Source organism: Coregonus clupeaformis, chromosome 7 (genome assembly GCF_020615455.1).
Source record: "Coregonus clupeaformis isolate EN_2021a chromosome 7, ASM2061545v1, whole genome shotgun sequence".
Classification (NCBI taxonomy): domain Eukaryota; kingdom Metazoa; phylum Chordata; class Actinopteri; order Salmoniformes; family Salmonidae; genus Coregonus; species Coregonus clupeaformis.
In genome coordinates this window covers 38,619,605-38,634,986 of record NC_059198.1, presented here as the reverse complement: position 1 = coordinate 38,634,986, position 15,382 = coordinate 38,619,605, and the positions used below count along the sequence as shown (strand labels likewise).

At 42.0% G+C, this 15,382-nt stretch overlaps 1 pseudogene; it reads left to right on the top strand.

The window, feature by feature from the left end:
- Nucleotides 1–8,982: 8,982 nt before the first annotated feature.
- The window catches only part of LOC123491272, a 6,761-nt pseudogene continuing 361 nt past the window's right edge, over nucleotides 8,983–15,382 (top strand).

Sequence of the window (15,382 nt, the reverse complement as noted above, 5' to 3'; positions counted from 1 at the left end):
CATCTCTGCAGCACTCCACCAATCAGGCCTTTATGGTAGAGTGGCCAGACAGAAGCCACTCCTCAGTAAAAGACACATGACATCCCGCTTGGAGTTTGCCAAAAGGCTCTAAAGGTCTCTCAGACCATGAGAAACAAGATTCTCTGGTCTGATGAAACCGAGATTGAACTGTTCGGCCTGAATGCCAAGCGTCACGTCTAGAGAAACCTGGCACCATCCCTACGGTGAAGAATGTTGGTGGTAGCATCATGCTGTGGGGATGTTTTTCAGCGGCAGGGACTGGGAGACTAGTCAGGATCGAGGAAAGATGAATGGAGCAAAGTACAGAGAGATCCTTGATGAAATTTTGCTCCAGAGCGCTCAGGACCTCGGACTGGGGCGAAGGTTCACCTTCCAACAGGACAACGACCCAAAGCACACAACCAAGACAACTCAGGAGTGGCTTCGGGACAAGTCTCTGAATGTCCTTGAGTGGCCCAGCCAGAGCCCGGACTTGAATCCGATCGAACATCTCTGGAGAGACCTGGAAATAGCTGTGTAGCGACGCTCCCCATCCAACCTGACAGAGCTTATCTGCAGATAAGAATGTGAGAAACTCCCCCAAATACAGGTGGGCCAAGCTTGATGCGTCATACCCAAGAAGACTCGAGACTGTAATTGCTGCCAAAGGTGCTTCAACAAAGTACTGAGTAAAGGGTCTGAATACTTATGTATTCATTTTTAATACATTTGAAAAAAATCTAAAAAACCTGTTTTTGATTTGTCATTATGGGTTATTGTGTGTAGATTGATGAGGGGAAAACAACTATTTAATCAATTTTAGAATAAGGCTCTAACGTAACAAAATGTGGGAAAAGGCAAGGGGTCTGAATACTTTCTGAATGCACTGTAAATCCAATAGATATTTTAATAGTGTACAATGTAATGCTAGCAAAGATTATTACCTTCTTACCATCTCTTGTGTGTGGTCATGCTTGCTGTGCCTGACAGGAATTCTCCCAATGCAGAGGCTGGACCTGCATCTGTGAGTCACATGCAGGAGAGATTGATGATTGATACAAATAAGGTAAATACCACACAGTAACTGCCTATGTCCAAACAGAACACTTCTGTCATCCTGTTAATTGTAAGTAAGCCATAGTGCAGCACTTTCAGTCAGAAACACTAAAGGAAAAGCAAACATAACAAACAAAACATATTCTGTGTAGGTTGCATGTTATCCTCCCTAACAAAACTAAGAGTGTGATTGATATAATTCTGCATAACTGTCTAATATTCAATATCTGCAAATATCAGTGGGACAGAGTAAACAATTAGCCTGTCAATAAACAAATGTAGCCCGCCTGGCCTGTAGATAGCTACAGTTGGGCTGATTTAAGTCGCCCTGCGCTGCAGAACAAAACAAGACTGCAAACAAACTTGTCGCTTGGCATCACCCTACAAGAGTTTTTCGCAAACATTTTTTTCTGCAGCACAGCCATTTTGAAAAGTAACCTTTGACCCAGCGCATCTTTAGATGGTCTGCAAATTCCTATTTTGTCAGTTTGTAAATTTGTAAAACATATCTTGGAATCAAAATACAATGAATGGTCTGTTGTATGTAGATCATAATTGTTAAGTGAAGGTAGTAATAATGTTCTCCACTTTCTATAGACAGATACCAAGGATTTACATTGCAAATGATTGTATGTTATCCCAAAAAATGTACAGTGAGACATGGAATATTAATTTGGGAGCATCAGTGTGCCTATAAAATTATTAGGCTTCGCTGTACCTCAGCCTCTGATTAGTATAGAGAATAAATCGAGAGCAGATTCGCGACCGTCATGGTTGCACAATTACTACAGCGAAAATGGCTTGTTTCAAGGCCAAACCGTTCAAAAGTTATGACCCATATTACAGGCACAACGTTTTTTTTTCTTTCTATTGCGGATTGGCGGGACGCATTTACATTCATAAACGTTCTAAAACTACTTGCGAGCCGCTTAACTTAAACAACCTTGTTCAGTCATGTTAAAGCATTTAGCTAGTTAATAACCTGGTAACTTTACCAGTAGTACTGTATGAGAAAATGTGGTGGAACAAAAATAAAAGAGATAGCTTCTTCAAGACATATGCTTCAAAAGTAGCTAGGATTCATAGAGGCCCAATGTAGGCTATATTATCAATATTAAAAATACAGTGAGGGAAAAAGTATTTCATCCCCTGCTGATTTTGTACGTTTGCCCACTGACAAAGAAATGATCAGTCTATAATTTTAATGGTAGGTTTATTTGAACAGTGAGAGACAGAATAACAACAACAAAATCTAGAAAAACGCATTTCAAAAATGTTATAAATTGATTTCCATTTTAATGAGGGAAATAAGGCTGGAATGGGCTACAAGACCATCACCAAGCAGCTTGGTGAGAAGGTGACAACAGTTGCTGCGATTATTCGCAAATGGAAGAAACACAAAATAACTGTCAATCTCCCTCGGCCTGGGGCTCCATGCAAGATCTCACCTCGTGGAGTTGCAATGATCATGAGAACGGTGAGGAATCAGCCCAGAACTACACGGGAGGATCTTGTCAATGATCTCAAGGCAGCTGGGACCATAGTCACCAAGAAAACAATTGGTAACTCACTACGCCGTAAAGGACTGAAATCCTGCAGCGCCCGCAAGGTCCCCCCTGCTCAAGAAAGCACATATACAGGCCCGTCTGAAGTTTACCAATGAACATCTGAATGATTCAGAGGAGAACTGGGTGAAAGTGTTGTGGTCAGATGAGACCGAAATCGAGCTCTTTGCCATCAACTCAACTCGCCATGTTTGGAGGAGGAGGAATGCTGCCTATGACCCCAAGAACACCATCCCCACCGTCAAACATGGAGGTGGAAACATTATGCTTTGGGGGGTGTTTTTCTGCTAAGGGGACAGGACAACTTCACCGCATCAAAGGGACGATGGACGGGGCCATGTACCGTCAAATCTTGGGTGAGAACCTCCTTCCCTCAGCCAGGGCATTGAAAATGGGTCGTGGATGGGTATTCCAGCATGACAATGACCCAAAACACACGGCCAAGGCAACAAAGGAGTGGCTCAAGAAGAAGCACATTAAGGTCCTGGAGTGGCCTAGCCAGTCTCCAGACCTTAATCCCATAGACAATCTGTGGAGAGAGCTGAAGGTTCGAGTTGCCAAACGTCAGCCTCGAAACCTTAATGACTTGGAGAAGATCTGCAAAGAGTGGGACAAAATCCCTCCTGAGATGTGTGCAAACCTGGTGGCCAACTACAAGAAACGTCTCACCTCTGTGATTGCCAACAAAGGGTTTTGCCACCAAGTACTAAGTCATGTTTTGCAGAGGGGTCAACATACGTATTTCCCTCATTAAAATGCAAATCAATTTATAACATTTTTGACATGCATTTTTCTGGATTTTTTGTTGTTATTCTGTCTCTCACTGTTCAAATAAACCTACCATTAAAATTGTAGACTGATCATGTCTTTGTCAGTGGGCAAACGTACAAAATCAGCAGGGGATCAAATACTTTTTTCCCTCACTGTATATTTTTCTGGTGCTCCTTAACCCTGTATTTTGTAATTGCTGACAATTCTTATCATTAAAACACTACCTTGAATACTTTTCATTGTGCTCCTAAATGTCTTTGTGTGCTCCTATATTCATTTTACTTAGGAGCACATGTACTCCTTGTAAAATATTTCAGCGTAGAGCAGGGGACTCCTGACTTGCTCTCTGTGTCCTTAATCAAGTCATGCTTATGACTACGGAATTGTCATCAGCTGACATGAGTTGAGTTCTCTATGAACTTCCAGTCAGAACAGGTGCATGGATATCCTAATGATAGTACCATCTTTAAATCACATAGGAGGGTCAGGTTACACGCTTCAACAGCAGAACAGTGGTAAGGTGTCCAGCCATCATTCCTTCAGTCTGTGCTCATAACACAAGCAAACTGGACAGCTGAGAATGAGGACCTATAAAGAAAGGTCGAGCCTAGAATAGACTGTTCAAGTGAATAGAAGTATTCATTTGTTTAGATGTAGTATAACATCAGCTAACTACACCCTTGCACTTTTCAAAGGAGTGTAATGGAGAATAATGTTATGTTTTTTCAAAACTGGTTGAATGGCTATTTTTACCCTGTAGGCACCTGCTACTTACCACAGGTGAGAAATTACACAGTAAACAAGAATCATTGAATTTTAAATAATTTAGTCCAGGCAATTTTTTTACATGGTCCTGTGCAGTTGTAAATCAAACAAATAAAGATGTAAACACCCCCCAAAAATAATATTTCAACTTATTTTAGAATAAATAGTGAATCACACAAGGGTGCTAGTATATTTTACCGCATCTGTAAAAGAGAAAAATCACCAGACAGAATGTCGGTCTGCATAGTTGGGGTCCATTCGTTCATCGTTTGTTCGCTTGCTGTCGTCGCGTTGTGTTATAGGGACCACCCACCAGGCGACTGGGAGGGCATAGACCCACCCACTGGGGTGCCAGGCCCAGCCAATCAAAATGAGTTTTACCCCACTAAAGGACTTTATTACAGACAGAAATAATCCTCAGTTCCGTCAACTGTCCGGGTGGCTGGTCTCAGATGATCCCACAGGTGAAGAAGCCGATGTGAAGGTCCTTGGCTGGCGTGGTTACATGTGGTCTGCGCTTTTAGTACAGTTGAACGTACTGGCAAATTCTCGTTGACGAACTGACTTGTTGGAAATGTGCATCCTATGATGGTGCCACGTTGAAAGTCACTGAGCTCTTTAGTAAAGTCATTCTACTGCCAATGTTTGTCTATGGAGATTGCATGGCTGTGTGCTCGATTTTATACACCTGTCACCAACAAGTGTGTCTGAAATAGCCGAATCCACTCATTTGAAGGGGGTGTCCACATACTTTTGCATTTATAATGTACATAAAGTGCTTTAATTTCTAAACGGTAAAACAGATAGGTATGAAAATACCGTCAAATAAAAGGTGACATTCTGTACTGTCGCCTCATATGAAACGTTTGATCTCAAATCCAAAATGCTGGAGTATAGAGCCAAACGAAACGTTTTTGCTTCATTGTCCAAATAAATATGTAGGGAAGTGTAGGTTCACACACGTGTTTTTTAAATTAAAATCTACAAATGTTTCCCCTCAAATCACATATTAATGCACACACACGACAGCTGGGAATTAGACCCCTAACAGTGTCATTGAGTAGCATGTGATATATTCAGCTCTGGAAGCTAATTAGGTAACATCACAGCTGAAGGGAGACCCAAGGTGTTAAGTTGTAAGGCACCTCTATGCCCCTGCACAGGTCTTTAAGGAGGGGAACTCTTTTTGGCGATGACAAACACTATATTATCACCTTGTAGACAGCTTGTAGACAGCTTCACACTAATGCATTGACAGTTACCTCGACCTTTAAGAGAGTGTTGCAAATCAAAGACATTATGCCCCTTGGCTCAACTGCAATATACAGAAATCGCTCTGCCATTTCCTGGTATCTAAAATTCTAATAGTTTGCCTAATTTCAGTTTAGTGAAAAAACAAGCAATGTGATAATCATCGTACCATCTAAACTGCTGTGAAATTGCTTTACAGCTGTTTGTAGCTGGTGTACAAAACTGAAAGTAAAAGACACAAAACCTTTACTTAAGAACAGGAAGCATAGATTTAGTGCCCATAGAACAGATCTACCACTTCTTAGACTTGCTTTCAATGAGAATGACAGATTTATAACACATATTTCTATCCCGAATTTAGTCAGGTCGCCCAAAAAGTTACATATTGCAGCTTTAAGTATTCTACACAGGTTACTCTAAACACATTAGCCATCACATTACACAGGTTATTATAACTTTTTCAAGAGGAAAGTACTCAGGAAATGTAATCACATGTCTCTATTACTGTCACCGAATGTGTCCGCCCCTGGCTCTGGGGACACTGTTATGTTGAGCCAGGGTGTGTAGATCATGTGTTTTGTTTCTATGGGTGCTATTTCTATGTTGGCCAGAGTGGCTCCCAATCAGAGGCAACGAGTTTCAGGTGTTGCTGGTTGTCTCTGATTGGGAGCCATATTTAAACAGTCTGTTTTTCATTCGTGTTTGTGGGATTTTGTTTCTAGTCGGTTGTGTTAGACCGTGAACTGTCACGTTTTCGTTTTGTTGTTTTTGATCGTGTCTCTAATAAAGAGTATGTTTGCCTGCAACGCTGCGCCTTGGTCCTCATCTCTGTTCGACGATCGTGACAGAAAATCCCACCACAACTGGACCAAGCAGCGAGTCGAGAGCCATCGCCAGGAAATCCCTAGCAGATCTCCGTGGCAGCCTCGACTGGGTCAAGCCGGAGTGAAGAGCAGAGAGAGTGGACTTGGGAACAATGGAGGAAGAGCTTCACTGGGTCAAGCCAATTGAGGAGCTGAATAGCGGGAGTTGGAGGCAGAAGAGCGAGAGTTGGGCGAGAACTATAGAGGCCTGGCCCACGGGGAGGAGAGACCCCAGAACATTTTTAGGGGGGCTCACGACGTCGGGGCAGCAGGAGGCCGCGAAGAGCCGGTCCAGCGGGTTGGCAGAGGAGGCCGCCAGGTTCACGGGGGGCCACTGGTCGAAGAGGGGATGGAAGGTGTAGAGGCACGGCGAGAGGTACTGGGGTGTGTTACCAGTCCGGTCCGGCCCGTTCCAGATCCCGGTGTAGGGCCAGTGGTGTGTGTCCCCAGTACGGTCCGGGTCTGTTCCTGCTCCCGCGCACCAAGTCAGTGGTGCGCTCGTCAGCCCGCTCGGCCCGTTCCTGCTCCCCGCACCAAGTCAGTGGTGCGCCGTCATCCGGCTCGGCCCGTTCCTGCTCCCCGCACCAAGTCAGTGGTGCGTTTCGTCAGCCCGGCTCGGCCCGTTCCTGCTCCCCGCACCAAGTCAGTGGTGCGCCCGTCAGCCCGGCTCGGCCCGTTCCTGCTCCCCGCACCAAGTCAGTGGTGCGCTCGTCAGCCCGGCTCGGCCCGTTCCTGCTCCCCGCACCAAGTCAGTGGTGCGCTCGTCAGCCGGCTCGGCCCGTTCCTGCTCCCGCACCAAGTCAGTGGTGCGCTCGTCAGCCCGGCTCGGCCCGTTCTGCTCCCCGCACCAAGTCAGTGGTGCGCTTCGTCAGCCCGGCTCGGCCCGTTCCTGCTCCCCGCACCAAGTCAGTGGTGCGCTTCGTCAGCCCGGCTCGGCCCGTTCCTGCTCCCCGCACCAAGTCAGTGGTGCGTTTCGTCAGCCCGGTTCGGCTCACTCCTGCTCCTCACACCAAGCCAGTGGTGTGCGTTGTCAGTCCAGCACGGCCCGTGCCTGTTCTCCACACCAGGCCAGTGGTGGGCGTCGTCAGTCCGGCACGGCCCGTGCCTGTTCCACTGGTGCCTGGTTCGGCACTGGTCAGATGTTTTACGCCGGAGCTAGAGCAATCCGCTCCATCAGTGTGCAGTCCAGCTCCGGCCAGCGGGCCAGACCGGACCAGGGGTACTTTGGGGGTTGGAGAGGGAGCGGGGATCAGGCCCGAGCCGGATCCGCCGCCTAGGCGGAGTGCCCACCCGGTCCCTCCCCTGTGGTATTTGGTTGACGCGGTCGGAGTCCGCGCCTTTAGGGGGGTACTGTCACGCCCTGGCTCTGGGGACACTGTTATGTTGAGCCAGGGTGTTAGATCATGTGTTTTGTTTCTATGGGTGCTATTTCTATGTTGGCCAGAGTGGCTCCCAATCAGAGGCAACGAGTTTCGGGTGTTGCTGGTTGTCTCTGATTGGGAGCCATATTTAAACAGTCTGTTTTTCATTCGTGTTTGTGGGATTTTGTTTCTAGTCGGTTGTGTTAGACCGTGAACTGTCACGTTTTCGTTTTGTTGTTTTTGATCGTGTCTCTAATAAAGAGTATGTTTGCCTGCAACGCTGCGCCTTGGTCCTCATCTCTGTTCGACGATCGTGACAGAATGTCCTTGAGCTTCTCTATGCTCACCTTCAGTGAACATTAGAGGAGTCAAACTTTATTCCAAACATCTCTGATGAATAAATAATGTGATGACATATGTCAATGATAATCATACTGCATTATGCTGTACATCCAATTACACACCATTAACATCCATAAAAACTGAAATAACCAGCTGAATACCGGTTATGAAATTAAATAAGGATGTTTCAACTTTAAAAAATAAAAATAAAAAACATTTTTGGGACTAATGTTAGACACATCCAAGAACAATTTCACAAGATTATTTTTGTCATCAACAATAAAGGAAAGGAAACAATGCCGGGTCAACAGGGCCTAGGGTTATTACTCTTGGTGACAATGGATTGGGGAGTGACCTTGCCATGGTGAACAAAGGAGGACAGCTGCAGTTGTCTCACATCATAATAACTCAATTATGAAATGAGCTTACACACGGCAAGAACACCTTCTCATGTCACCTTAATAAACCAACATAATGGTGTTAAGCAGTAACATCACAAAAGCCCAAGTGTTCACAAATGAGCACAAGAACAACTAAATAAATCTTTAAAATGTACATGTTATAACATTTCCAAATGTTTTTTAACTAGCAATTTGTCATTGCACAAAAATACATAATTTTAAGAATTTCCATTACTTAACTTTATGTTGGCATTTTTAGATGACTACATTGCCTAAGATTGCAATTTGATCGAAGTGGCAAAAATGGAGCCGTAAAGACCTGCTGCTTGCTATTGTCGATCCAAAGCTACCTCACAATGAGAATCTCAGAAGTAAAACAACATGGGTAATGCTTTCAATGCATTTCAAAGCATCCTCTGTCCACCCTGGAATAGCCTGTTGTTACAACCAGCCTGATAGGTCAAAGAGGTATACACCTCTACCCCAAATACAGATCTTCTAAAATAATCAGACTAATTTATTATAATAGATGGACCATTTCCATATAGGGCAGAGCAACTCTCTTCATAAAGAGTGTCGGAGACCAGGGGGAGACAGACCAGGGAGACACAAGGCACCGGACATCCTGAAGGTAAACATATAGAGTCAGTCTGCTGAGGAGGGCAAAGATAATCATTATAGGATCTAACAATATTCATAACCACAAATAGCTGGTCAGTTGACTGATATTGGTATTTGTATGTCAGTTTCATTTTCAGTCGAGATCCTTTCCACCAAACGTATCCCAGGGGTGACCAACAGGTAAGGATCATAATCTTCTCAAAATAGAGGGTTCTACAACACGCCTCCTAGTGGTTTGCGTGAAGTCTTTAAATGTGTTTCATGAAAACTATAACAGCTTGCCAAATTTGCATACTAATGCAAACATTTGAGTGTCTGTACACACTCAATGTAGTCAACTTGTACAGATGTACACACTCTTTTGTTGATGACAATTTTTCTGCAACGCAGGAAATGCAGATGAGCTTTGTGAGTTACATGAATTCACTGAAAACCAATACTAACACACGGTTTATATAAAAGGTATTGCACTTTTCATGTAGCCTACCTTTGGCCAGCTAATAGCCTAACCACCGATCAAGCAACATTATGGACGATTAAATCCTTTTACTGTAGGATTATTTTGCGGTGACAATATAGGTCAAATTAAGATCTGTATATGTTGCATAACACATCTCTCCTGTACAGTAATTACATGTTGTCAGTGACATCACTAACACAAGCGGTATATTTCAGCTACAGTGGACCTAGCTACTTTTGGTCTGCTGTGAACCTCACATGTTTTGTTTTATTTCGAATGTGCTATTGGTTGGCTGACCTTCATATTGTTCAGATAAACTCTTATTAATCTATGACTCTAAATCTGGTAGTTTACTGCTGTCCTGCCTCGACGCTCGTGTCTATTTTAGGCGTATATTTAAGTTATTTTTGTTCTGCCATGACCATTATGCTATGGTACAATATACTACTCATATACAGTACACATGTATACATAGTGATACTAGTATACCATTCTCCAATTAACTTAGGTCTTTAGTGGAAAATGTTTGGGACCACATTTTTATTTACATTATGCATTCCAAAACTGGTTCCATAGAGAACACTAATACAGCCCAGGAGCCCTAAAGTTGTTGATGTATTTAATGTTATTTAATATTAATGCTTTACCTGATATAAGATTATTACCACAATATGCATGGTTCCTTTGTCACTAACAGAATAAAATGTAAAACTATCAAAATATGGTTGATATTTTAAAAATACTGTAAGTATGAATATCTAAATAGTTGTTCTTTCTTAAGTTTGAGAAATGTTTGTCATGAGAATCCCAGCATTCAACAAACCACGGCAACAGAGAGAACTGGCACATGTAAATCGGGAAGTTTAGCAAATTCAACCTAATAATAATAGATACATACCTTTTACAGGTTTAAGAATGGGGGACAGTTTGATGGCAGAGTTTGGCGCTGCAGCTTCCTTTCTGCGTAAATCAGACAAGGAGCGCATGGAATGCCAGACTAGACCCTTTGACATAAAAAAGAGAGTGCTATGTACCTGACCCTGAGGTTGAGTACGTCAAGGCCACAATCACCAGCAGAGATGGGGCTAAAGTCACCGCTGATACGGAGTTTGGAAAGGTAAATATTTTGGTGAAAAACATTTCTGAAAATATATGACCTGGAAAATCACAAGATAATACTTTTTTCTACTAGAATAACTATACGATTGATTAACAATTAGTTACAAACTGAATTGAGTTATGCGCTTTAATGTTTACTATTAAAATCCTTCTAACAAGAGACAACAAAGAGCAGAATCTTAACGTGAGATCTTTAACTTTCATGCAAATCAGGCATTACATGTAAATGTTTGATTTGTGAAAATGTTACACTGTGTTTAATCTCAAGTTAAGATTTGTCTCAAATGGAATACTTCTGCACATTGAAAATGTAAAAAAACTATTTAATTTGCTCTTCTTTCAGACTGTTACTGTGAAGGAGGACGATGTCCACCCCAGAACCCGCCAAAATTTGATAAAATTGAGGACATGGCGATGTTCACCTTCCTGCACGAGCCCGCTGTGCTGTTTAACCTCAAAGAGCGTTACGCAGCCTGGATGATCTACGTAAGTAATAACCAATCTGCTGAAATCTCCATTTCATCAATAATTCATTCAATGAATTTGCGGCATCCTCGTCTTTCACAGACCTACTCAGGGCTGTTCTGTGTCACTGTCAACCCCATACAAGTGGCTGCCAGTGTACGATCAGTCGGTTGTAAATGCTTACAGAGGCAGAGAGGAGTGAAGCTCCACCTCACATTTTCTTCCATCTCTGACAATGCCTACCAGTACATGTTGTCAGGTAAAATATAACTTGTCATCTTGTCATCTACATTAGTGCTGAGCGATTAACCAACATTATTATTATTATTTTTTTTTTGTGGGGGGTTATTAAATAACTAATTGACCATCGTTCTTTTTTGTGAGCCCAACGCGCCGTTTCTCTAAAGAAATCAAATCAAAACGAGAGAGTGGGACGCTGGACTGAAGGGAGTTGTGATTTTCATTAAGAAAATATTCAACCTCGTTCAGCGCAGAAACATCGTAATTAACTACAATGACCTTCATCCATTGCGCCTGTTACGTTAGGTTAGATACACACAGACCGCATAGACCGCATGAGAGAGAATGTAAACAACACAATGATAATAGCGGGGGAAAGAGAGAGTTTGTGAAAGTTGTATTACGTCAGACAGCTCTCACCATGCTTAGGCAGGGTATCCTAGCTGAATAGGATGACTAAAGACAGTACAGTACTGGGAGCAGAGAGAACTTTGTCTGGCTGGTTGGCTGCCACTGCCTGAGCAGAGATGAGATGATGACTTTTAAGGAATAATACATTAATAATAAATTCATTAAATAAAAACTAAGTCATTCTGTAAGTCGCTCTGGATAAGAGCGTCTGCTAAATGACTAAAGTGTAAATGTAATTTACACAACTGAAATATGTTTTATAGCAATTTTCTATTTTTTCTATTGATGTCTACCCAATGTGGACCTGACATGGAATACTTTCAATGTTTTTGCAACTGAATTATCATTATTTGGCTTTGGAATTTCATTAAAAACCTATAATTATTTTTATGTCATTATTTCATAATGCATTTAATGTTTAAAAATAAAATACAAATGTAATAATTGAACCAAAACCGAACTGACCTCAAAAAGCACTAATCTCTCAGCACTAGTCTACAGTGACATATATATATTTTTTATGACGCTTTATGTACTTACTGATACTTCTCTTTCAACAGACAGGGAAAATCAGTCTGTCCTTATCACGTAAGTACATCAACCAAAGGTTATATCGATTTGAGGCTATTTAAAGTTAAGAGAAATTCTGAGACATCAACATTTGTATTTTTAAATCCCAGTGGAGAATCCGGTGCTGGAAAGACTGTTAACACCAAGAGAGTCATCCAGTACTTCGCCAGTATTGCTGCTGTTAGCGGAAAGAAAAGTGCATCAGAAGAAAAAAGGGGTAAAATAGAATGCAAATGTTCATCATTCAGCGTTTCCCAATATGCATTTAGCAGCGGTGCACCGCTGCTGCTAAATTGTGGTCGCCACTATTAAAAATTGTAATAAAAATAATAATTTTGGGATAAATTAAAACCAGATATAAGTATGTTGAAAATATAATGGACCAATATATTTCTTAATAAGATCATCTTTGAGAACTAATAATCACCAAAATAAAAACTTTTCTGCAACTGCTGCGGGAAAAAAGTCCTAAAAGCATCACTTCATCATTATTTCTCCTAAATTAAACATTCTTCATGGCTGGACAAGCATATGTTGACTACAGATCTTTATTGCAGCATTTTAACACTGTATGGTTGTTGGTTTGTAGGGGACCCTGGAGGATCAAATCATCCAGGCCAATCCTGCCCTGGAGGCTTTTGGTAATGCCAAGACCATCAGGAATGACAACTCCTCCCGATTTGTACGTTTGGTCTTTGTTTGCAGTCAAATATCATTTAAATCTTATCAGACATGTTAATCACTCCGAAGTCTCCCGAGTGGCGCAGTGGTCTAAGGCACTGCATCGCAGTGCTAAGCTGTGCCACTAGGAGATCCTGGTTCCGAATCCAGGCTCTGTCGTAGCCGGCCGCAACCGGGAGACCAATGGGGCGGTCGCACAATTGGCCCAGCGTCGTCTAGGGTAGCTCAGTTGTTAGAGCATAGCGTTTGCAACGCCAGGGTTGTGGGTTCGTTTCCGCACGGGGGCCAGTATAAAAATAAATAAAAAATGTGTGCACTAACTGTAAAGTTGCTCTGGATAAGAGCGTCTGCTAAATGACGTAAAAATGTAAATGTTAATCTTATCTGTTATATTCTGTGGTTGAAATTTATTAGGATACAATTAGTTGATGTCATGACGTCAGCTAATCTTCCTCGTGTCCATCAACTAATCTTCCCTTTTGGGACTGTATGTGTAACAGAGCTGGGTTTAAATAGTATTTGTTTTCTTTAAAATATTTTCAGTGTCTGATTGAGAACCAGATAGGTGGAATTAAAACTTTTAGGACTATTCCATCAGTTCCATTTACACCATGCAAGCTCAATCATGCGCACCTACTAAGGTATTCAAAAAGAAAACAAATACTACTTGAACCCAGATCTAATGTGATTATTAATTTCTGCTTTGACAATAACTTCCAGGGTAAATTCATCCGAATTCATTTTTGGAGTCACTGGGAAGCTTTCGTCTGCTGACATTGAGACTTTGTGAGTACAATACTCAATTTGCCCAGGTTTGAACAGATCTCTTTGACAGAAACACATTAATACCAAGCACTTTCCATACTGATCAGATCTTCTGGAGAAGTCAGTGTAACTTTCAGCTCAAGGCTGAGAGAGACTATCACATCTTCTACCAGATCTGTCCCAACAGAAACCAGAACTGCTGGGTGAGTATTGAATCATCAAACTGAGTAGGGTTGAGATCAATTCTGGATTAAACTAAAGATTTCTGATGAAATCCAATTAAATTCTTATGATGTAACCAGCCCAGGCAGTGTCTACCCCCCCACTCCCTCCACTGTAAAACTCACAACACAATGTAGGTGATTTATGTTGGAACATTTCCTTTGTCCATCAGAAAGATGCAATTATTTTAATGCCATTTAAGCACACAACATTGAAATTCAATGAACACAAAACAATCACCAGCTGCAGTTTTTAGAAACTCTGACTAATTTGCCTTCCTGTCTACTTATAATATAACACAATGCCAATTTTCTAATTGACCCCAACCCCTAATACTGAGTAGATTATGTTATGAGCTATACCACAGCATGAACACAAATTAAACTGTGCTGTTCAATTCCCTTTTCAGAGATGCTACTCATCACTCATGCAATCCCTATGACTGTGCCTTCATCTCCCAAGGAGAGATTGCTGTAACTTCCATTAATGATGCAGATGAGCTATGACTTACACTGATATGATTAATGTACATACCTGTACATACAATAATTTTCCACTTGTCCAACTCTTTCTCCAATACAAAACAATGGCCTTTTGGAACTAGGATGCCTTTGATGTGCTGGGCTTCTCCCAAGAGGAGAAGAATGCATTTATAAATTGACTGGTGCCATCATGCACCTCTACGGCAACATGAAGTTCCAAGAATAAGCAGCGGGAGGAGCAAGCAGAGGCAGATGGCACTGAGGGTGAGTGCTGAGGATTTAAAACCTCTCTCACTTCATATAAATTATACGTCATTGATTGCCTCTTTCAATCATAAAACTTGGCCTTTCTAGATCTTACAAGCTGCATATCAATTAGGCTGAACTCTGCTTACATAGTCAAGGGCTTGTGTAACCCAAGGGTCAAAGTTGGAAATGAGTGGGTCATTAAAGTTCAGAATGTCAACCAGGTGAGTCTCCCAAAAAAGTAATTAATATTCAGCATAAAACTTGTCTATAAAGTTGCTAAGATGTTCATACCTGTCATTCCCCATTGAGCATGCTTTTAGTCAGGACTAGAGCCTAATCTGTTTCTAGGTATTTATGTTGAGGCTATGTTTTGGTATTTTATTTTCTTAATATTTTGTAGGTGTACTACTCTATTGGTGCACTGGCACAAAATTTACGAGAACATGTTCCTCTGGATGTATATCACCCCCCATTGACACTAAATGCACAAATCAGCACTACGTCCCTTGGTGCTGACATTGCTAACTTTGAGATCTTTGATGTGAGTGTTTGATTACATTTTATAACATGTCATCTGATTAGCTACAATAAACTTAACTTCCCTTCAGTTCAACACCTTTGAGCAGCTGTGCATCAACTTCACTAATGAGAGCTGCAGCAGTTCTTCAACCACCATGTTTGTGCTGGAGCAGGAAGAGTATAAGAAGAGGGCATCGTCTGGG